Consider the following 25071-nt stretch of genomic DNA (forward strand, 5'->3'; position numbering starts at 1 on the left):
CGTGAAGACTTCCATTGCGCTCTGAGGAGCCTGCGCCTCCTGGCCCGGCCTGTGTGTGCCCCGCTGCCTCCTTATCTTGTGATCATTGCTGTTCTTCCACTGTGCCGGGTTCCTTCCCTCCTCGAGGCCCAGGGTTTTCCTCTCGAAGGCTTGCCTTTGGCTGGTGCTGCTTCATGTCCCTCGGCTTAAGTCCCATGGCCTCAGGGACGCTCGATCTGTCCCCTCTTAGCGCCCCTTTGGGCTCCCATACTTTCTTCTGAAACACCTGTGAGAATTGCAATCAATGACTTGCGGAATTCCTTACGTGTGCCTGTTCGATGTGCTTGTCCCTGCCAGCCTGTGAGTTTCTCAAAGGTAAAGATAAGCCTTTCTTGTTCACTGTTGTATTTCCTGCTGTATCCCGAGGTCGTCAAATATTTGCTGAAAGGAGCCACCCAAGATCCTTAAGGCAAATGATAAATTAGTAACACGTGTTAATAGATAATCTCCGAATAAATATTAGACGTTTGCACAGGAGAAAACTGGAAAATAAAAGTAAACGGTTGGTGTGGCTTCCATCAGGATTGAGAGTGAATTTGGGATTTAAGCATCTGGGATTGGAGTCAAGGTCACGCAGAGGTGAACTGTGCTAGAGTTGTCTGTTTAGCCTTTCTTGATCTATTCAGGCAGACCCCCTGGAGATGATCTCGACTTCTTTTGTTCCACCGCTCTCTGAGCTGACAAGCAACAGTTATACAAGTCTGGCTATTTGCTTGACTTAGTGAAGGTGAACCTTGAGGGGTGAGCCAAGAACCACGATGGCTCGTAAGACCCAGTTCCTTCAAGGCTTAGCTGCAGAACAAGACAAGGTCCTGAGAGCTCCCAGGGGGATCAGAGGATGTGCAGCACGAGCCCCTCTGAGCTGAGCCCCAAGGGCTGCGGGTCTGATTCTCCCTCATGTGTTTGGAACTGGAGCAAGAGGACAGGTGGAGGCATATCGGCCATATCTGCAGAAGTTATAAATCAACTGAAGAAGCTTAATTAGGATAGGCCCTGCCCTCCTCTTTTGATAAGCCGGCTTTCATTCGAGATAGAAGGATGGATTTGATTAGCACCCTCAGCCCTCAGAGCTCCAGCGAGGGTATGGGCCGCCAGCCAACACTCCTCCATGCTCCTTCTTGAGGCCCGTGGCCTGTTTCTCCTCTTTTTCCAGCCCCACTCTGACCTGCATCATCAGGGACCCCCCACTCATGGAGTGCATGCATGTGGGTGCTACGGATGACATGTCCAAGCTCTATCCGTATTCCCAGTACCCAACTGGGCCACCACGCATGGGGCCCAGTGGTAAATACATCTGGGAGTGTAGACTCTGGAAGGGCTTGGATGGGAGCTCAGTGCCATTTGGGCAGGTAATTCTGGGGGCTTGGGTTCTTGGGGGCTTGTCCCCTTGGTCCCACACATCTTATGCCCCCAGTGAGAGGCAACAATGGAGAAACCTGGAATGAGGCTGTTCCCTGAAGAGAAGTCTCTCTTGGCAGATCTGGGAGGACTCAAAATGCCATGGTGGCGAACAAATTTATCTCGTCTCTTTTCTCCTGTTGTACTATGACGTCTAGAAGGAGCTAAAGCTGACAGGGAAGGGTGAAACGCTACGTCAGGTGAAGGTTTTCTCCCCACTCGTTTGGAAAGGCTTTGTTGGGCCTGCTGATCCTGGAACCTGGCCCAATGCCACGCTAGGTGGAGTGCTCTCTCCGTTTTCTTTTAGGTCATTCCTGAGCCTCAAAAGACCAAGCTACCAGCACAAAGAACATAAATGTTTTCAGATGCTTATATTATACAGACACTGGAAATAGCAGGAGATTATACGAAGAGAAGCAGGATTTGGATTCATTTTTGTATTCCTCAGTGATTTGTCAAGGACATTGAAATGTCAAGGATGACATTTAATGGGTGGCTCCTATGCACATCGGATTTCTTATTTATAATCATGACCTTACACTTGAGATCAAAGGGCAGAGGATTCATAATATTGGTAATTTTAAGGGAAAGGCTCTAAGGTAAAACAGTTGAGGTGAAGCTAACTGAAGGAAAACTAGACGCTTGCTTCACTCCCTCCTCATCAGCGTCCCGAGGACCTGTTGTAAGGTTTTCCAAAGTGTGGGTTTCTATGAATCCACTGGCGGCACTTGTTAAGTTGGGATAGATTTTGGGAATTTACCTTTCCGGCAAAAACCTGCAGTAACTCATATGTGTTCTGAAGCTTCCAGCTATGACTGATCTCATGAGACTGCAGGGGGGTTAGGACATCTGTATTTGTAAATAGCATTTCGGATAATTCAAAAAAAATTTTGCTTAAATTCAATTAATTAACATGCAACGTATTATTGGTTTCGGAGGCAGAGGCCAGTGACCATCAGTCTTATGTAACAGCCAGTGATCATTATGTCAGTGCCCTCCTTAATGTCCTCACCCAGGACCCCCTCCCCCCAGCTCGTTTCCTATGATTAAGAGTTTCTCATGGTTTGCCTCCCTCTCTGATTTCATCTTGTTTTATTTTTTTCCCTCTCTTCCCCTATGATCCTCTGTTTTGTTTCTTAAATTCCATATATGAGTGAGATCATAGGATAATCGTCTTTCTCTGGTTGACTTATTTCACTCAAACAATATCCTCTAGTTCCATCCACATCGTCGTAAATGGCAAGATTTCATTTTTTTGATGGCTGAGCAATATTCCACTGTGTGTGTGCATATACAATAGAATCACACACGATACAATATGTGACATATATACCCCATCTTCTTTATACACTCATCTGTCAGTGAACATCTGAGTGCAGTGGGGGAAAGATAACTTTTTTTAAAACAGCATTTCAGATAAGTTTGATAAAATTTGGGAGCCGTTAAAGGAGGTGCTCCCTAAGGTGATATTAACTGAGTTGGTGGTCCCCCAAGTGAAGTTCTGGGACCAGGAGCATCAGCGTCACCTGAGAATTTTTGGAAATGCAAATTCTCAGGCCCCATAAGAATCTGAAGAAGAGTCTTCTGGAGCACAGTTAAGCAATCTGTAGTTCAGCAAGCCCTGTGGGTGATTCTGAAAGGTCTGGTGCGTCTAAAGTTTGCAAAACACCCTAAATGCCATTCCCCAATAATTCTATAAACACCTATTGACACTCCGTAAACATTTTGTCCTCCCAGGAATTTCAGAGGGCCTGGAGAAGTCATAGTTCCCGAAGATTTGGTGGTCGTACTTTATTTGCACCCCTGATTTCAGTACTGGAGAGGGAATGCAAGGTTTAGGTAGAAAGTAATTTCTTTGAATTTAAAATTAGGTAGAAAGTTTTTCTTTGAATATAAAAATAGTGGCTTCTCCTTCTCCTCCTCCTCCTCCTCCTCCTCCTCCTCTTCTTCTTCTCCTTCTCCTCCTTCTCCTTCTCCTTCTCCTTCTCCTTCTCCTTCTCCTTCTCCTTCTCCTTCTCCTTCTCCTTCTCCTTCTTCTTCTTCTTCTTCTTCTTCTTCTTCTTCTTCTTCTTCTTCTTCTTTTCCATGCCCAGCATCGAGCCCAGTTTGGAGCCTGAACTCACAACCCTGAGATCAAGATCCAGGCTGAGATCAGGAGTTGGACACCCAACCGACTGAGCCACCTGGGGCACCCTAAAATAGTGGCTTTTATAAATAATTTTTATTTTTGTCCTTTGTGCTTTCCATATTCTCCAAATATTAAGCAGTGTGGGTCCATGAGAACACAATACATGTATTCTTGAAAAATAAAATCAACCAGCACAGTGATTTTTATGTGCTCTTGGCTGATACTGGCTCTAAGATGACCTGTAGCATGAGGCCAGGTGCCTCTCGTATCCTGTGTGTTGGTCACTGCTTGGAGGCTGACATCATGAAGGAACTTGTGAGGCTACAATTATTTCTACTTCTGTGCATGATTTTAGCTGTTTCTGAGCAGGGTCCAGGTGTGGCCCTCATGCTTTGTCGTTTGGAGATGTCGTTTCTCAGAGGTTGCTGGGCCTTTTATGGTTTGCTATTTCTGAGTAGAAGTGAGTTGCCATCTTATTTTTCTGACTTCTGTCATGATATTGCTTTCTCCCTCTTGCCTTCCTCCTCCCTCCACAGCAAGTGATTATCTAGTTTATCCTTATGCTTGGGAAAGAGCTAGTTTTTATCCCTCCGCCTAGGTGTAGGTACTTCCCATTGTGGCACTCACCCCATCCCCATCCACCCTGTGAGGGGAAAATCAGGATTGCTCTGACATGTGCCACCCTTGTCTCCTGATCTCCTCCTAACCCAGGCACCCTCTCCAGTTGTCTTTACCCCGCCCTAAGTGACCATGTGTTAGCTCTCCATCAGGTTCTGAAAAACAAAGCCCTTCACTTTCTCTCTTCTCACTTCTTATTTTTCCCAAGTCATAAAGTTATCTTTAAACATCTGTTGTTTTATTTGCCTTGGCCATGTGTCCTACTGGTGGCTTATTTTGCATCAATTTATTCTCACCCAAGCTCTTTATATTTTTCCTCACCCAAAAAGTCACTGGATATAATATAGAAAGTAAACAGCGCTTTGTTATTTCTAGGTTTTCCTCATGAGAATCTAGTGATGGGTAGCTCTATCTGCAGGGCCAATCTTTGCATGACTTGACTGTCTAAACACTTCTTTAGGATCTCATCCTGGTAATAGCATCCATGGGACGCCACTATGTGGACAATGAATGGGGTTGACAGACGCACTGGACACATATGGGCTTTAATCTAAGACTTCTTCATTTTGCTTTGAGGAAGGACACAGGGCAGGAGACATGGCTGGTACGTCCTTCATGCCCTTGGCAGATCCAACAGCTGCTCAAATACGTGGTTTCCTTTGTCCCTTCACCCACGAAAGGTGTGTTTGGCTGCTGTGGAGGAGGGCCAGAGGCTGCTGAGAAGCTGCAGCTTCTGTGTTCTGCTGATTATTTCCATTGGCCTGGTCATGCAGACCCAAGGGCATGCACCAGATCGAGGCTCCCCAACCCGGGGGGCATCCCACACATGGAGCAAAGCAGAGACCACGCCCCACATTTAGCTTTACTCGGCAGTTGTAAGGGAATGCTGTATCCCTAGGTGGGCCTACAGGAACCTGGCCTGATGTTAATTTTTCACTCACAACTCTAGGACTTCATATGAATGATCTCATCGCATCTTTCAAGGACATTCTGGTGTGTGTGCATGTGGGTGTGTGTTTATTTATTTATAAGACATTATGTTCAAATTTCTGAGTGTCCCGTAGGACAAAAATTTCTATCTGAATCTTTCCTTGTTGGGTTTTTGATCAGTGTTGGTAGGATATGCTTCCTTTAACTACTAAGCTGTGGTGGAACCAGATCTGCTTGGTCAAGATCACTTTTCACATTCTGCTGAAGTATCTCTGGGAATTGGCTGTTCTATAAGCAACGTAACTGAGAAGGGTTATGAGTTTTATTACCTTGCCACTGATTGAGGGATTCAGAAAGGACTAAGAACTTGACCATTTGAAATCATTAACTAACCCCCAGATCCTAACTTGCAGTGACCCAGTACAAGATAGGTGCAGTCAAGGTCAAAGATGGAGAACCTCTTCATTTTTATAACCCTTGAGTTTGGTACTTTTAGAACAGAAAGACCAATGAGACCCATCAATTGCCTTGAAGAAGGCATGGCCTTTTTGGGGGGAATGTGTTGATATATTTATTATTGGGGCTCTTCAAGTACTCATAAGTCTACTTTTGTCCTTATATCTCCTAAAATCTAGAAACATTGTAAAGAAGACACGGTCCCCAGTTTTCAGATTAACTGAGGCTGAAAGGGCTAACGGTTGACCCGAGGTTATGCAGCCGTCCAACAGAGGAGAGTTAGATATTGACCAGTTGGGATTCACACTCTTCCTCTGGAGAAGGAGGCGATGAGAGACGGGGACGATACAGTGGGGCGGAGATGGAGAGCACCAGGGGAGTTCAGAGGAGGGGAGGAGCAGAGCACGGGTGGTCAGAGGGAGATTTGCCTGGCCTTGTTTATGAGTTTTACATCGATGTCCCTGAATGAGTTTGATCTATAATCACCCTTTCTAATATACTCCTAGTCATGTTTTGGAGAAGTTTGGGTAAAATTGGAGTTTTTTGATCTGTGGATGTTCTGTAGAACTTGGTGGCAAAACCTCTTGTATCTTTCTTTTTTTTTATGTGTGGTTAGGTAACTAGAGTGAAGCCAAGGCCAGGGGGCTGTGGAGGTAGGACCAGGAAACCGGAAAGCCAGAGAACCAACCCGGGTGTTCTGAGAGCAACTTTGGGACTACTCAACACTGACCTTTGGTGGAAGGTAAAAAAAAAAAAAAAAAAAAAACAAACAAACAAAAAAACGTGGACTCTGCATTTAACAGGCAGTGGTTTTACAAGAGGAGCTCGAAAGAAACGGAGGCATGGGTAAAGTAAATGCAGAGTAAGTCAGCTATCCGCTTGTAGGTGTGCTTGGGTTGTATATAAAAAATTCTAATTTCCTTCAATATACTACTTCACATCCAGGAATCTCACTAATGCAACTTCTGTGTGGTGGTTTGCATATTTGTAATTTCTTCGACCTTTATCTTCATTTCCTGAATTTCAAAGCATGACTTTATTATGGGTATAAGGAGAGAGGGGGTGAAAATTACAAAGCCTAAAGGATTAATAGCCTGACTTTACAAAGCTGATACCACTAAACAGGAGATGCAGACAGAGGGACAATAAACCAACAAGTGAAACAATCAATCAGAGCTATTTTCTTTTGAAAGTCATTTTCCCAGGGCACGAAAACCACTTTTAAAGTTTTCAGGGCCTCACACCCCTTTGAAGTTATCCTTCCAAAAGGGTATTTATGGAACAACTGGGTTAATAAATAAGAAAGTCTCTAGTTTCCATAATATACAAAACCCAGTGTTGATATTCTTAGGAGTATTTTGGTTTGATATCATCTCCACTCGGATTTTTTTGAATGAGTTTTATGATACAAAGGATCTCTCTCGGTGGCTCCATTTCTTTCACAGGTTTATTTTTATTTATTATGAAGATTTTCCATTTATAGGGCAGAGCCTATGATTTCTTTAGTTAGTATTGAAAACTAAAAGCAAGCCTGTAGCATTTAGTTTAACTAGTGGTCATGGAATAGGAAAGACTAATTTATTTAAAAATTTTTATGTGTACAATATAGTGGTTATAGTATATTCAGAAAGCTGTGGGGCACCTGGCTGGCTCAGTCCATAGAGCATGCAATGCTTGATCTCAGGATTGTGGATTTGAGTCCTAGGTTGGGGTTAAGATCCCTTTAAAAAAAAAAAAAAAGTGCAGCCATCTCCATTATGTAATTCCAGGGTATTTTACTCACCCCCCAAAAGGCACACTTCATAGTCTTCCCTTCTTCTCACCCTGTGGCAGCCATTAATCTAATTTCTTCTTCTATATATTTCCATATTCAGGACATTGCATAAAAATGGAATCATGTAATATGTGGACTGATTTCCTTCGCTTTGCATATTTGAAAAGCTTATCCATGTTGTAGAATGTATCAACATTTAGTGCCTTTTTATGGCTGAATAATATTTTGTTGTATGTAATTTATTGTATTGTAACCACACTTGGGTTATTTCCAATTTTTGGCTTTTACTTTCATGAACGGTGCTACTATGAACAACTGTGCAAGAGTCTGTGTTTCTAATTGTCTTGGGTAAATACATAGAAGTAAAACTGCCAAGTCCTATAGTAACTGCATATTTGAAGTTTTTGAAGAATTGCCAGACTGTTTCCCAAAGTGACTGTCTCATTTCATATACAATGTAGGAGTCCAATTTCTCCACAACTTGCCAATACCTGTGATTTTCTTTCTTTTTGATATTAAGAATCATAACGGACATGAAATAATTGAGTTTCAATTTGCATTTCCCTAATGACTATGATATTGAGCATCTTTTCATGTATACCTATTGGCCATTTGCATATCTCTTTGGAAAATGACCATTCAGATCGTTACCTATTTTTGATTGGATTATTCATCTTATTGTTGACTTATAAGAGTTCTAGACCTATTTGGATACAAGTCCCTTATCAGATAAATATTTTTTCCCATTATATGGGTTGTCTTTCACTTTACTGACAGTGTTTTCTGAAGCACAGAATTTTAAGATTTTAAAGTGCAATCCATCTTTTTTTCTCTCCCTATTTTTGTTGTGTGTGCTTTTGGTGTCTTATCTAAGAAACCATCACCTAATCCAAGATCAAGAAGTTTTGTGACTATGCTTTCTTCTAAGAGTTTTATAGTTGTAGGCTTTTGAGTTCACAATTTGACAGAATTTTTTTGTTAATTTCTTTATTGAGCTATAATCGACATACAATATTCTATTAGTTTCCAGCATACAACCTAATGATTTCAAATTGGTCTATGTTGTGAAATGCTCACCAGAAGTCTAGTTAATATCCATCACCATAAAAGAATTACGATTTTTTGTCTTGTGATTAGAACTTTTAAGATCGATGCTTAGCAACTTTCCAACACACGATACGGTGTCATTAACTGTGGTCGCCATGCTGTGCACTACATCCGCACGGCTTATTTATTTTATAACTGGAATTTTGTGGCTTTTGACCACTTTCATCCATTTCATTCTCCTCACTCCTGCTTCTGACAACCACCAATCTGTTCTCCATATTAATGAGTTCACTGTTGTTTTAGGATCCATGTGCACGTGAGATTGTACAGGATTTGTGTTTCTCTGTCTGCCCCGTTTCACTTAGTATTATGCTAAGTCCTCAAAGTCCATCCATATAGTGAATGCAAGATTTCCTTCTTTTTAATAATTGAATAACATACGTGTGTGTGTGTGTGTGTGTATCACATCTTCCTTATCCATTCGTCCCTTGATGGGTACCCTGGTTGGTTCTAACTCTTGGCTATTGTGAATAATTCTGCGATAAACAGGAGTGGGGCTATCTCTTCAAGATACTGTTTTCATTTTCTTTGGATAAATGCTCAGAAGCAGGGTTGCTGGGTCATATGGTAGTTTTGTTTTTAATTTTTTGAGGGTACTTGATGGGATGAACACTGAGTATTAGACTATATGTTGGCAAATTGAATTTAAATAAAATATTTTAAAAATTCTTTTGAGGAACCTCCATACATACATTCCACAGTGGCTGCACCAATTAACATTCCTACCAATCCAGCACGAGCGTTTCCTTTTCTCCTTGCCAACGCTTGTTATCTTTTGTTTTTCTTCTGATAGTGGCCAACCTAACGGCTGGAGGTGATATCTCATTGTGGTTTTGATAGGCCTTTCCCTGCTAAAAAGTGTTGAGGCCTTTTCATATGCCTGTTGGCCATCTGTTTGTCTTCTGATAAATGTCTATTCACGTCCTCTGCCTGTTTTTAATCAAGTTATTTGTTTTCTTGCTAATTGAATTATTTGAGTTCCTTATAAAGTTTGGGTATTAACCTTATTCAGATGTATGGTTTGAAAATATTTTCTCCCAGTCCATAAATTTTCTCTGCCCTCTGTTGTTGATGGTTTCCTTTGCTGAACAGAAACTTTTTAGTTTGGTGTAGTCCCATTTGCCTATTTTTGCTTTTGTTGTTTTGTGCTTTTGGGGTCCTTCCTATCTGAAAGATCATTGCCCAGACCGATGTCAAGGAGTTTTTCCCTGTTTTCTACTAATGGCTTTATTGTTCAGGTCTTACATTTAAGTCGTGATGCTTAATTTATTTTGAGTAGATTCTTTTTTAAGATTTTATTTATTCATTTGAGAGAGAGAGAGGACTTGAGTGAGGAGGAGCAGCAGGAGAAAGAGAGAATCTGAAGCAGACTCTGTGCTGAGCGCAGAGCCCAATGCAGGGCTAGATCCCATGATCCCAAGATCATGACCTGAGTAGAAATCGAGTCAGACACTCAACTGACTGAGCTACCCAGGTGCTCTTAAAAGTGTTTCTTTTAAACGGAGTGGCCATGTAGCTCTTGCATATTCTCTTATGATAAGATGTCTAGATATAATTTTTTATGTGAAGGTGATTTTATAAATAAAACATTCTCTGTCTTTGTGGCTACACATCTTGATGTTAGAATGATAACCTCAAAATAGGGCCTGAGCAAGGAGGCTGGTCACGGAAGGGTCATTTTCACCCTCCTGCTGTTAGTAGCTCCTGAATAAGCCACTTATAGAGGGATTGCTAGCTTATACTCGGTAATGTGTTAGAATTTTTAAAGTTTAACTTCTTATAGTGAGTGGAGAGGAGACAAGAGAAAAAGAGTTGATAAAGAATTTTCAGGAAGGTGAGCAAGTGGTTCACACCTGCCAATTAAGCATATCTTCATCCCAGGAACCTCCTCATGATTAGCAATTGCCCTAATCTACTTCTTTTAGACCCATCTTGAGCTATGAACTCTCAGAACTTATTCCATCCACATTATATACCACTTGCTAGCTGTAAGCCTCGGGGCAGATTATTTAGCTTCTCCATGTATTACTTGATCACCTATAAAATGGGAATAAAATAATATCTACCTCCTAGAACTGTTGTATGATTGAATGAGTTAATTTATAGAAGATTTTTAAAACAACATATGTTCAAATATTAACTCTTATGTAGCAGGTGCAATGAATAAGCCTTAGGCCTGTCAATTAAATAATATTAGACATGAGTTACAGAATGATATATCAAGTAGGATATCATTTGTGAAAATTTTTTAAAAGATTTTATTTATTTATTCATAACAGAGAGAGAGGGAGACAGAGACATAGGCAGAGGGAGAAGCAGGATCCATGCAAAGAGCCCGATGTGGGACTCAATCCTTGGACTCCCCGAGCTGAAGGCAGATGCTCAACCACTGAGTCACCCAGGCATCCCAGTTGTGAAATTTAAAAAAGAGACAAGTAAAAAAATAAAATAAAATAAAGTAAAATAAAATAAAATAAAATAAAATAAAATAAAATAAAATAAAATAAAATAAGGGCAGCCCTGGTGGCTCAGCGGTTTAGCGCCGCCTTCAGCCTGGGGTGTGATCCTGGAGACCCGAGATCAAGTCCCGCATCAGGCTCCCTGCATGGGGCCTGCTTCTCCCTCTGCCTGTGTCTCTGCCTCTATCTCTCTCTCTCTGTGTCTCTCGTGAATAAATAAATAAAATCTTTAAATAAATAAATAAACAAACAAATAAATAAATAAATATAAAAAATAAAAAAGACAAGTGCGCCATTTTTGCAAAACAAATGCTATCTATATTTATGCATTTAGTAAAAATATAAAGCCATGCATAAGAATGATAGTTATTATCTCAGGAGAAGGAGGAATTAGATTAAGTAGGTACACATGGAGAGGTCTCCACTATAATATTTTATTTCTAAAATAGACCTGAAACAAACACATAAAATGTTAAAATCTGTTAAAGCCGATTGGTGAACATATGAATGTTATTTTCTTTGATCTTATGTTTTGAAATATTCTTTTTTCTTATAAATTATAGTTCGGATATAGAAGCTAAATAATACTGACTTCTGCACGTCTACAGTTTTACAAAGCGTCCTTTACTAAGTTCATATTCCAAACAAGAGAACAAAAGCCTAAATGGTCAAACTGCCACGTTCACATTGCCAGCGAGAAGGGAAGCCAGAACTGGACAGTCTTCTACCCTCTCACCTCCATGGATGTTAGTGGTATTGGCAGAGCAGCCAGTAAGGTTCTATGGCTCAGCTGTTTTCTGAATTTTCCATTCAGGAGAAACAGAGCAATCGTATGCTGCTGGCAGCCTGACTCCTTTCAGACAGACTTAGTAGCCGTGGTGGAAATGGACACCATTGAGTCAATGTGGATGTAGAGTACAAAGTTTGACTGCACTGCAGGCCTGTAGCTGTGGGAATGGCTGTAGAAGGGCATTTCCATACCTTCCTCCAAGATCAATAGGAGGAGGTTAATCTTCGTTCTCGTGTTCTAGGAGCCCAACCTTAGAGGTCCTTCAGGACCGTCCTCCTTTGTGTCAACCACCCGTCTCCTGTTAGTAATGCAGAACTCTGCAACATGCTAATGGGATCTTCTGGACAGCTTTTTAAGAAAGCTCCTTAGGGTTTTAGTCCTGTCTGTGTCACCTTGCCCTCCATGAGCTACTAACAAACCTTAGTGAATAGGCGGAGGCTGGGTGTGTGTCACCAGAAAATTACTAACTGGCAGTGTCTCCTGCTGTCAGAACCAGAAAGGGAGACTGGAAAAAAAAAAGTCTCATTTGTGAACTTGCAGCTCCAACAATTCAGGGCAGAGAAAGGTGGGTATGGAGTGGGGTAACAAGGTAAACAACACGTTTGAGCTTCCAGTGTCAACAGAGCTACTATGGTCTGTTCTAGTAATGGGGGTGGGCAGGGGTTTCGTTGATAGCACCAAAGTTGTTGGTTTCCTTATTTGTCCTCTTCTTTCCCTCCTTTCTTTCCTAGCATTTGTTTGGAATGAATCCTTGTTACTTTCATGGAAAATATTTCTGGCCAATTTCATCATCCTTTAAATATTAGCAGTTTACAGTTGACCCTTGAACAATGTGGTGTTGTTGGGGCACTGAACCACTGCGGAGTTGACAATCCATGTGTGACTTTTAACTCCCCCAAACTTAACCTCTAACAGCTTATTTTGTATGGTGTGTCATATACTGTGTTCTTATAGTCAAGTAAGCTAGAGAAAAGAATGTTATTAAGAAAAGGAAGATAAAATACATGTACAGTGCTGTATTTATTGAAAAAAAATCCACATCTGTGTGGTCAAACCTGTGTTGTTCAAGAGTCAACTGTGTTCATGTCCCTCTACCATGCACCACCACCCCACAAAAAAAAATTCTGTTATTTCCAGAATGGGAACTAGAGGTGGAACCAAAGCTAGGAATGTTCCTTTTCTTGAAAGGATCCAAAGAACTAAAGAGAGAGAGAGAGAGAAAGAGAGAAGTATTTTCATGTGGTTTTTTTTTTTGTGTGTGTGTGTGTGTGTGTGTCCCAAATGGTCTATTCTGTTGGGAAGTTATCTAAATCTTATATATGTTCTTACATTTATATATGTTCTTACATATTTTTTAGTTTTTGTAAGATAGTGTTATAAAAGAACACAACTTTTATAAACAAGTAGGGTCTAGGTAGGTAACATAAGTAAGTAAAGAGGGAATGATGGAAACTGAGTCATCCTGGAGAGTCTAACAGAGTTACTCTGGAGTGGCTCAGAGTTTTGGAGGATGTATTCCACACTTGACCCAAGCCCAAATATTGTAGAAATTTTGATTTTCAAGAGAATGCAGAGGTTCTCAAGTTTAACACGAAGTTTCCTGCCTTTTATTGTCCCCTATTAATTGATACTTAAAGTAGTTTCCAGACCAAGCTGATCTCAGTGGGTTACCAACATTTGATCCTTGACCTGGACCACTTTTCTCCACTCTCAGCTCCTTTCTGGGAGTGTTGGCTTCATTGGGCATCTTGGAGGTTCTGTTTCCCGAAAGATTTTCTTTCTTACAAGAACACGTAACACATGACATCTCTTTTGCCAACATTCATATCATACCTTCCCATTTCTGATGCTTTATTGTTTTAAGAGACTGGTCATGTGTGGAAATGGAATTCAGGTAGCTTAGTTTCCCTGATCCACGGCCCAAAGCATACGTGTAATTAGCTCTACATACTCCAGACAAGGCCCAACTTTGGAATCCTCCAGGAGTTGGAAGCCCCCATGCCATTCTGGCTTGCAGCTTGCTCATAGAGAGCATTGCTGTATTTAGGGGAAAATGTAGTAAGACATACTTCAGAGTCCTCTGATTTAAGTATCTAATCCCTCCAAGCACTGGCTGACAGACTTTAGTCACAGGAAGCCATCAACTTATATTTGAGATGATGTCTCTCTCTTAGGTTTAAAAATATTGAGCAAAATAATTTTTTTAGGTTGATAGGCTTATATGTGAACCCTCAAAGGAATTGGCTTTGAATAAGTAAGAGACAAATATAAAATAGTAAGAGAAATCAGTAAATTGCCCTATTAAAAGTAATAAAACTCGCTAAAATTAATATGTTCAGTGTACATTCACCTTGGGTCCAATCGGGCTGCTCTGACAAAGCACCGTGGAGCAAGTGGTTAATAAATAACAGAAACTGATTTCTTACAGTTCTGAAGCTGGCCAGCCCAAGATCAAGGAACAGGCCGAGTTGGTGTTTGGTGAACGTCTGTTCCTGGTTCGTAGATGGCCCCGATGTGTTTTCAAGGCGTCCTCACGTGCCAGAGGGGGAAGCGAGTTCTCCAGATCCCTTTTATAAAGGCAGTAATCCCACTGACAAGGACTCTACCTCACTTATCCATTCACCTCCCTAAGGCCCCACCTCCAAATATTGGGGACTAGGTTTTAACTCCTGAATTTTAGGGGAACTTAAACATTCATTTGATATATGTTATATAGAATATGCATGATATTTACTATCTATACACAAAATAATCATAAAATAGACATAATAAATACATATCATGTTTATCAGGAGTCACAAACCTAGCAGAAGTAACGTTCTGGTCACAAAAGCAAGCAAATATACATTAGCAAACAAGTATGAGAAATAAGCAGCACTTTTGATGTGGAAATCTTAAAAAAAATGTGGAATAGAACATAAAGCTTGGCTGAAGAGAGAAAATGTATTGTTCCTGGATAAGAAACTGTAAACATGCCCATAGTCCTTTAACAAATCTGAAAATTTTATGAAACTCTAATCAAAATACCCATAGGATTTTTTTTTTGGGGTGGGGAGGAACCTAATAAAGTGATTATAAATTTGATCCTAAAACCAAACATGGTAGAAGTTCCAGGAAGTTTTTTGAAGGAAAAAAAACAAAAAAAAACAAACAAAAAAACAAGAGGTAGGGAGGCTTTTTTTCTATTAAAATATATGAAATTGTATTATAAAACTAGAGGATGTCTACCCTTTGATAGCAGTGTAGGATACATCAAGGGAGCAAAAAGAGAGAGGTCAGCAGTAGATCAAGTATGTAATTAAATGATATGTAATTATTAATTAAAATCAGGATGTAGGGGGATTATTTAAGAAGTGATAATATTATTGCATTGGCATTCAAGGATTAAAGTTTGCGTTTACTATTTTAGAGAGAGCAGGGGGCGGGCCGGAGGGAAAGAGACTCTGGCACAGAGCTGGACACGGGGCTCAATCTCATGACCCTGGGATCATGACCTGAGCCAACATCAAGAGTCGCACATTTGCCTTAATTGACTGAACCACACAGGCATCCTTGGTCATGTTTTTTTTTTTTTTTAAAGTCTCCTTATGGATCAAAGATTAGTACAAAGAAGTAATTCATCAATACATTAGAAGAAAATATCGGCGAATACTTTTAAAATCTTGTATTGGAGAAGCATAATAGAAAACCAGAGACCGCGGAAGGAAAGCCTAATAAATCGCAGTACATTAAAAACTACTGCTGTTTGTTATAAAAGCATAATTAGGATGCTGATGAAAAAAATGTAGAGATTTTTAACAGCGTATCTAGAAAATCGCGCACAGGGTCGCATGCCCACATAACCCGAGGAGGACTCACACGGGCGGGAGGAGTCTGTGCAAGGGTGTAGACAACAACATGATGAAAACCAACAAGCGTTGTGCCTAAATGTCCTTCAGCAAGGAATGGGTGAATAATTTGTGGCATCATCACACACACAAAAATCAAGACCAATAATGAACAAAGATGTAGAAAGCAACAATTTACAACATTTACAGACATCTGATGCTCATGGATCCAGGGATATGGAGCAAAATGATAAAACTTGTAGAAGGAGGGTAAACCCCAAGTTTGCCTCTCAGTTGACCTCTGGTCATCAGGGAGGGAGAAGAGAACGGAGATTTCTGTGCTTCGTCAGTCCCTCTGTTGTACATGTGTGGGACACAGCAATAGTCGCGGGGTTGGAACAAGGAGGAGCAGCCACCCTAACGGGGGACGTCCTCATTTGCTCAAATTCTGAGCCAACGGCCACCCAGGATGCAGAGACGTGGCGGCGGGCGCCTCCTGTGTTGGAACCGTTGAAGCCACGCTACGTGTTGGGAGTTAGCCACATGTTGGATCAGCCTTCGTGAATATCCCATCACCTTGATCTCCTAGAACTTGGTGTTCTGTGCTCCAAATTGCAGCTCGGTGGGACCTGTAAGCAAAACCACCTATCTGTGGGTTTTCTAGAACTGGGTCTTCTGAGAGCCTAAGAAAACCCCTATGAAGCTGTAATTCAGCTCTTGGTTCAGGTGCAGTGAGTTGTGGAGGCTCTTCTCTAGGAGAGGCTGGAGGATCACCGAGACCCCCCCTCACTGACCAGGGCCAGTCACCCATAAATCATTATTATTATTATTTTTTAAGATTTTATTTATTTATTCATAGAGACACACAGAGAGAGAGAGAGAGAGAGAGAGAGAGACATAGGCAGAGGGAGAAGCAGACTCCATGCAGGGAGCCCGACGTGGGACTCGATCCAGGGACCCCAGGGTCATGCCCTGGGCTGAAGGTGGTACTAAACAGCTGAGCCACCTGGGCTGCCCCTAAATCATTATTTTTGATTTATGACTTATTACTTATGACTTGTGACTTCCGGTGTCTTTCTAACCCCCAACCTCGGTGGCAAAGAAAACATGTGGTGGCCGAGGACATGGTTCTAGAAGACAGAACTGTCCTGTGCCCCCGAGAAGGCAACCCCTGAGAGGGTGTGGAGTCTGGAAGACTGGTTTTACCTGCTTTCCCGTCATTCCCCAAACACTCCCTGCAGTGGAGGATGTCAGAGCGCGTCCCGGGCCAGTGTCCTCAGCTTCACCCGGGGACTCGATGCATGTGCACGTCCTCGGGCCCGCGGGGACCCGGCCGGAGCGTCTGCGGTCTGTGGCCTCGGAGACTCGCAAGCTGGAGGTGGAGGTGGGAAGAGGGTAGTTAGGATGTCGGGCTGTTTCCACCTGCCCTACCTGCTGGCTGCCTTGGATGAGCACTTCGGTGTTTCAGAAAGACACAGACCTATCTTGCCAGGTGCCTGGACTCGATTCACCCAGACTGGGGCTGGGGTTGGAGGCTCCGCTCCCCGCCTCTGGCGCCCATGGGTTGGAGGAGGGGACCCATTAGTAGAACCTCGCATTGAAATTCATAAACCTCATTCGAAGATTGCAGACCGGGCCCCAGTAGAGTGTCTTGGAAGTATCCATTTTTGGGGCCCGGGGAAATTAAGGTTAAATGAGCTGTGGACCTTTTGGTTGATAAAGAATGGTTCATGGATCATTTCTTTCATCAAATAGGTTTTGGCCATTTCCGGTGTGCCAGGCGATGGTCCAGGTGCGTGGGCAGGTGGCGAGCAAGCCAGCAGTGCTGCCCCCTTCGCGGGGCTTAGAGTTCGCCGTGGGGCGACGACCGTGAACAAGTAGTCGCGCAGGCATGACACGTAATGGTCGGAACGGCAAGAAATCAAGAGCTAATGGGACTGCAAATGGGTGAGGGGTTGTTCCGAGGAGAGGCCGCTCTCAGGGGCTCAGGGTGGAAATTTGAGTAGAGGGAGGGAGGGAGCCCAACTCACATGGAGGAGAGGTGGCCAAGGAGAGGGGCCGGGGCACAGGTGGCCGCGGTGGGAGGGCCCGGTGGGGTTGTCCCTGCCTCCCGTGGAAGAGCGGCAGCTGTGACTGCGCCAGCCCGCCTGCCTTGGCCTACCTCGGGCGGCACGGGGAGCCTTGGTGGGCCGAGCCCATCAGCAGGGAGGTCGGCTGGGCCCATCTGGCGCACGAGCCTCCATAGGCCGAGCCCTCTGAGGCCGGTGGCAGGTGTCCTGCTGGCTCTGGGGTGTGAGGGGCACCGGCCGGGCTGGCTGTCCTGGGGGCGGCCACTGGGGGGCCCGGCCTGACGCTCAGGGCCTCAGGGTGCAGGGCCCGGGCCTCCAGGCCTCCAGCCCCGAGGGACTGATTTCAACCAACACGTCCAGCGAGCTTGGAGCCAGCTCCTCTCCGGGGCCTGCAGAGAGGGGCCCGGCCTGGCGACCCGGTGATGTTGGCTCAGCAGGTGCGGGCTCGCGACACTCAGAACCGCACCGCATGAGGGGTGTGCGGGCAGCGCCAGGCCCAGGCTGCCAGCTGCTGGCGCTACGTCTGCTCAGGTGACTCAGAGCCGCTGGCACCCGGGGAGGCTGCGGGGAACCGTCGGGGACACGAGGCGGGGGGAGAGGTGCCACTTGGACGCGGGGTTGGCTCACACAGAACGGCGAGGGGCAAAGGCGAGGGAAGCGCCTGGACTGTCCAGCACCGACCCGTTGGTGAGCACATGTGGGCACAGGCCGCTCACGTCGCACCGACACGTCAGACGGCCCTGGGGGCCGGCAGGGAGGTACACGGACTGCGACACCTTTAGAATAATAATGGCAACGCCAGTGTTTCATTCACTTGTTCTAAAAGGAGTTTTGCTCACATGAGAGAGGAGAGGGAGCGGCCACGCGGGGCAGGGGAGGGACCGAGGGGGAGGCAGAGCCCTTCTGAGGTCTGAGGCCCCAGGACCGAGGCGGTGGCCGAGCTGGGCCCACACTCAGGGCTCCCGAGGGTGACCATCGGGGCAAGCGGGGCCCGCCCGGCCGGCCGAGCTCAGGCTGCAGAGGGGCACAGTCGCCAAATGCCACGGCGCGAAACCCACAGAGATAGTCTCAGTTACGTGGTAGCCGACGTGTATTAAGAACTCACCACGCGCCACGCGCTTCCCGAGACCTGGACTCGTAGCACACGGTGTGGCCCCGGGAGCCTGGGGGCTGTGCTCCGGGGGCCCCAGCCACGGCGATGCTGAGTCCACAGGAGTCTCCAGAATCCACTCGCCCATCCTGTGCCACAGCAGGTCCGGAGCCTCACCCCTCCAGAGGTCTCCCCGAGGCCGGCGGCCCTCATGCGGGAACGCTGCCAGTCCTGCAAGCGCAGCGACGTGATGCACCCCACTCCAGAGGCTCCGCGCCCACGGGCGCTTTCTAGGCCCACGTGTGGAGGTTACACCGAGTGCCCGATGCCCTTTGGCTTTACGGAGCCCTGAGCCTCTCTGCCCCATCCCCCGTGGGACTGGGTGGTGCTGCGGCTGATAAGAGCCAGAATGTGTCAAGTAAAGCCATGCATCGAGGTACTGGGGTGCCGGTGCCTCGCAGACCCTCCCAGGGAAGAGCCAGCTCGTCCATATGCTGTGCTTTGTGGCTTCCTCGGCAGCTCGAGCACCGTTCTGTGGCGACAGCCGGGGACATCAGTGGGCAGGGCGGGCGCCGGGCACGATTTTACCGAAGGGCTGCACTTGGCCAACCCCCGATTGCCGTCTTCCCTCCTTGTGAGCGTATTGAGGGCGAAGCTCGAGAGGAGGCGTCACGAATGGAGAAATTAGGCCAAGAAACAACGCTCTGGACTCAGAAGTCAAGGAAGTATTGGTTCCTGATGCTGATTATTTGATGTTTACGTTGCAAAGCATTAAAAAAAAAAATGTTTCGGAGAATTAAATCCTCCAGATACATAAAATCTGCTGTGCCAACTGCAAGCCTCGGTCACCTGTGCTTCTGACTAACTGCCTACAAATCGGAGGCCCCAGTTTGCATTGGCTTAGTTTGCTGGGATGGCTTACAAAACTCACATGGTTAGTGGTGTTTTACCTAAATATGGAAAGATGCAGGGCACCAGCCGGAGGAAGAGGTATCCGGGGCTGAGTCCTGAATGACGCGGCTCTGAGCAGAGGAGCCAGGGCTCCGCGTGTTCCCGGCCCAGCAGCTCTCCCAGCCCTCTCCTTTTAGGTTTTTTTTTTTTTTTTTTTTTTTTTTTATGGAGGCTTCCTTACCCAGGCCTGCTTGATTAACTCAGGGGCCATCGGTGATCCATTCAACCTCCAGACCCCCTCCCTTTCCCTAAAATCAGGGGGTGAGACTGGAAAGTTCCAATCCTCCAGTCACCATTGGTTTCCCTGGCAACCAGCCCCAAAGTCCTCAGGATGTCACCTCATTAACAGGAACCCAGGTGTGACAGAAAGGGCTTTTTATAACAAGATATCCATCCCACCGTTATGTCTCTGAAGGGATTTTGGGAACCGAGGACAAGAGACCAGATATTTTAACAAAAGATGCTCCTATTACTCTCATTGCTCAGGAAATTCCAAAGGTTTTGGGAGCTGTGAGTGGGGAACCGTGGAAGAAATCCAGATATGTGTGAGAAGCATATTTTGGTCATCGGAGCGGCCAAATACATATTTCTTGTAAACCGCATGAATGTCCACCCTATGCTTGCCCTACTGTTGTATTTTGGAAGCAGATTGTTTGGTCTCACAGGTTCACAGCCGGAGAGAAATTTTACTTCAGGCTGAATCATACATCCCATCTCACCCACACCTGATTTAGACGGTTAGATAAGATTCTGTACTTGCAGTTGATGCTGGAATCGGTTAAGATTTTTTTGGGGGGGGCTGTTGGGATGGGCTGAATGTAGTTTGCATGCGAGAAGGATTTACATTTTGGGGCTCAAAGGGCAAAGTTTGTGGCCTGAACTCTGTCCCCAAAAATCATATATTGGACTGTATTTGGAGATAGAGTCTTATTTACTTTTTTATTTTTTTTTTAAGATTTTATTTATTTATTCATGAGAGACCCAGAGAGAGGCAGAGACACAGGCAGAGGGAGAAGCAGGCTCCATGCAGGGAGCCCGATGGGACTCTATCCCGGGACTCCAGGATCACGCCCTGGGCCGAAGGCGGCGCTAAACCACTGAGCCCCCCAGGGATCCCCTGGAGACAGAGTTTTAAAGAGGTTATTAAGGTTAGACGAGATAGGAAGGTCCCCAATGCTCTATAACTGATGTCCTTACATGAAGAGATTATTAGGACGCAGGCACATGCAGAGAAGACCTTGTGTGAGGACACAGGGCGGAGATGGCCACCTACACCTCAGGAGAAATCAACCCTATTAACACCTTGGTCTCAGCTCTTTAGACTCTAGAATTGTGAAAAAATAAATTTCTCTTGGTTAAGCCAGCCAGTCCACGGCACTTTGTTGTTGTTGTGTTTTAAAGATTTATTTATTTATTTATTTGAGAGAGAGATTGAGCGAGCGCATGTACACATGTGGGAGAAATCTAGGGGGTCAGGCGGAGGGAAAGACTCTCAAGGAGACTCTCTGTGGAGTGGGTCGCCCAACGTAGGGCTCAATCTCATGACCCTGAGACCACGACCAGAGCGGAAATCAAGAATTGGTACCCCTGTAGTACTTTGTCATGGAAACCCTAGCGAACTAATACAATAGGAGACTAATTGGCATGTCCTGGGATATTTGGCTCTATTTTTATGTTCATGGATTGAAACATCTCTTTTCTTTTTCTATTCTGATCCATAGTATTTACACAGTTGATCATGAAAATATTTGAGGCATCCTGGAGAGTGGGTGAAATGGAGTGAAATTGGAAATAGTTCCAAATATTACCTAAGAAGAGGCAGATCCTAAATTAAGGACCAGTTCTGTTCGGAGAACACTGAAAAGACTTTAGTCTACTCGTGGCCTTGTGGGCAGTGTTGGAGCAGCGGTCAACGGCCTCGCCATACCACCTGTGTGGGTAGTCTAGGGTGACGCCTTCTCCACCTTGGCCACCGGTAGCGCCATTAGTAAAATGAGAACGTTTCTAGTTGCCTTTCCTCTCCTTTCTCTCTTCAGAACGGAGTCATGTGAGCTGAAATAGGAAACTTTCCACCCACAACACTAACTTCATTTGCTTCCAGCAGTTCTTCAATTTATTCTAACCAGGCCCAAGTGGATTAGTGGATTTCTAGGCTATATTATTCACTATAACTAGAATTATCCTTTGACGATAGGCACCGAATAACCAACGAAAATATAAGCTTGCGTGTCACAGGCTTTGCATATGATGAAGTGTCATAACACTGTGCATTAAGAAATAATATATGACTGATTAGGGATCCCTGGGTGGCAGCAGTTTGGCGCCTGCCTTTGGCCCAGGGCGCGATCCTGGAGACCCAGGATCGAGTCCCACATTGGGCTCCCAGTGCATGGAGCCTGCTTCTCCCTCCTCCTGTGTCTCTGCCTCTCTCTCTCTCTCTGTGACTATCATAAATAAATAAAAATTAAACAAAAAATTAAAAAAATAAATAATATATAACTGATTAAAAGGAATTACCTTTTTATTATAATTTCTTATGAAGTTAAAAACAGAGGCAGACCCTTTTAAATAAGGGATCATAAAACAACAAAGGGCCATTCCATTAAAAATCAAGGCTTCTAAAACATTTAAAAATGTAAGATAATACACAGGCTCCTCAGTCAGCGTCCAGCTACTAACACGCAGTTCCCCTGTCCCAGCTATAGGGATTCATAGCCACGTCCCAAATTCTCAGGTGCAGAAGGATGAGCCGTGTGGTTTGTTAAGTAGCAAAACTGCACATTAACATAGTTGTCCTGCAAAAAGAAAAGGAATCAGAATCTGCCCCAGTGTTGTTCTCTACTGTTAGCCCCCAAAGGCCTACCATTCCCAAGTCACAGGGAGGGATGTGAGGGTGGAAAGAAAAGAGGTGATGTTCAGAATCATGTAAGAGAAATTAATATAGGAGTTATATATGTGTAAGGATGTAAGTATTTTTTACTTTTTTTAACTGTGACATATAACAGAGATGATATATATTATATATAATATATATCATATCATATATTATATATAATATATAACATATTATATTATAATATATTATATATAAAATATATATTTATTTTAAATATAAATATATTATATATCATAGAAAAATATATAATATATTTATAATATATATATTTATAATATATTTATATATATTTACTTTAAATATATATAACATATATTATATGTATTTATTTTATTATATGTATTTATTTTAAAATAGCATCTATAACATATCCTAAATTTTAAAAAGTGCTCACCGTCTCCAGCGCACAGCTCTTTCCATTCAGGGAGAGTAACATTTCAGTGTGTAACACGTATAATTGTATATATTTAGAATTTTCCTTCTTGGCTGTCTGGGAAGGAAAATCCATATAATTTAGGAAACGTACTCCCTGACAGGCACTTACTCCTTTCAAGACAGTCTGAGTTTAAGATATTTCTGAATGTACATTCTCATAGATCATCTACCTTATTGAAGTCCACATTCTATGGTTTTAGTATTAATTTTTAAATATATTTTTTATTTTTATAAATTTATTTTTTATTGGAGTTCAATTTGCTAACATATAGAACACCCAGTGCTCATCCCGTCAAGTGCCCCCCTCAGTACTCGTCACCCAGTCACCCCCAACCCCTGCCCACCTCCCCTTCTACCATCCCTACCTCGTTTCCCAGAGTCAGGAGTCTTTATGTTCTGTCTCCCTTTCTGATATTCCCCACTTATTTTTTTCTCCTTTTCCCTTTATTCCCTTTCACTATTTTTTATATTCCCCAAATGAATGAGACCATATAATGTTTGTCCTTCTCCAATTGACTTATTTCACTCAGCATAATACCCTCCAGGTCCATCCACGTCGAAGCAAATGGTGGGTATTTGTCATTTCTAATGGCTGAGGAATATCCCACTGTATACATAGACCACAGCTTCTTTATCCATCATCTTCCGATGGACACCGAGGCTCCTTCCACAGTGTGGCTATTGTGGACATTGCTGCTATAATATATTTAATATTCTATTGATACTGATTTTGGTAAGAATGTTATACCTAACACCTCCACCTACCCATGGAGGATGGTTCATGAGGGACAATGAGTCATGTGGTTAATATGCCAGTTCGTGCCAGACAGACAGGGGGTGCCAGAAAGATTGACCCTCTAGTAAGCAAGGGAGCACTAACTAGTCTGTCTTGAATTGGGAGCACAGACATTCATACAAGTTCCCTGTAAAAATCTGGTTGCCATTACAAAATATCTGTGGACAGCACCAATCTATGTACTTCAGTGACCTCACCTTCTCTTTCCTATTGACAGTTTCTCCAATGTATAGATTTGCCATTCTTGGGCTTCTCTTGAGGCCACCTTGTTTATTTGCATTGCTTCCTGTGGTTATTATTATAGGAGCTGGATGCCTACAGAAGGGAGAAGCAGATAAAGAGAGAGGGATGGAATTAAGATCCATGTGAGTTCTGGTGATTGAGTTCAGAATGTGTAGCCAAGCCCTTGACCCTTACTTTTCCTGCTATGGCATCAGTACCCTTTTCCACTGGTGGAAGAAACACTATGAAATGCTGTCATCCTGTCCTCATTTTAGAAAATGGGTTAATAGTTTAGGAACTGGACCTTGTAAGCTTTATGCAAGAGAAGGTCCTCCCAAATGTACCACCAAGATAGGCTATTATCTGATAAGTCATTATGATCTTAGACCACCTGTGAAAAAGTAGAGTCTAATTAAGCCAATAGGAGCCCTATCCCACAGGTCACAGAGATAGTTAAAATATTTAACATTTAGTCAAAGCTAGGATTATAGTAAGCGTCTCTTCTCTCCCCTGCCCACAAACTCACAGTGTACAGTGCACAGTACTCCCATCCCCTGTAGGTGAATCAGGGCCCCTAATATCCCCAGTTGGTCTTGGCTAAGAGATCATAGAATTTGTCATATGGACAACAAATGTAATTACAACAAATTGATTTCTCAGCCCAAGAGCTTCTGGGCAGATGGTGAAGTCAGGCCTACTTGTCTTAGGTCTATTACCGCAGCTCTATACACATTGAAGAGAATGGACTGCAGCAATGCTGACACCAGCCACTGTGTCCTATGGGCGTCTTACGAGCAAGAACTGTTCCAATCCCTTGATGTGTATTATCTCATTGAATCCTCACTCCATGTCTGTGACATACGTGCTATTATCTCATTTTAAGGCAATTTTGTCCCCAAAATCACACTGGTAAGAAGTAGCAGAGTTGGAAGACCAAGAACAGAGAACAATAGGGCACTGAGTGGAATAGAGTCTCAGGATGGTCCAGTTGACCCTGTCTTAGTCACCCGGTGCCTCAGCTTCCACACTCCCTGCCTCCCCTAACCAGGCAAGGGCGGTTGAGAGAATGTGAAACCATTTGGGCAT

At 43.8% G+C, this 25071-nt stretch overlaps 2 long non-coding RNA genes across 5 annotated transcripts in view; one reads left to right on the forward strand and one right to left on the reverse strand.

Annotated features, from left to right (window-relative positions):
- The first annotated feature begins 6193 nt into the window (after positions 1 to 6193).
- The window catches only part of LOC111091593, a 38558-nt gene continuing 19680 nt past the window's right edge, over positions 6194 to 25071 (forward strand). Inside the window, exon 1 of the long non-coding RNA XR_005375904.1 lies at positions 6194 to 6311. This is a non-coding gene — a long non-coding RNA (uncharacterized LOC111091593). The remainder of the gene's footprint in view (positions 6312 to 25071) is intronic.
- The window catches only part of LOC111091592, a 39188-nt gene continuing 36332 nt past the window's right edge, over positions 22216 to 25071 (reverse strand). For all 4 annotated transcript variants that reach the window (XR_005375899.1, XR_005375901.1, XR_005375898.1 and 1 more), the window contains 3 exons: positions 23961 to 24078; positions 22927 to 23022; positions 22216 to 22431 (listed from right to left, as the gene is read on the reverse strand). This is a non-coding gene — a long non-coding RNA (uncharacterized LOC111091592). The remainder of the gene's footprint in view (positions 22432 to 22926; positions 23023 to 23960; positions 24079 to 25071) is intronic.

This window comes from Canis lupus, chromosome 21 (genome assembly GCF_011100685.1).
Source record: "Canis lupus familiaris isolate Mischka breed German Shepherd chromosome 21, alternate assembly UU_Cfam_GSD_1.0, whole genome shotgun sequence".
NCBI lineage: Eukaryota > Metazoa > Chordata > Mammalia > Carnivora > Canidae > Canis > Canis lupus.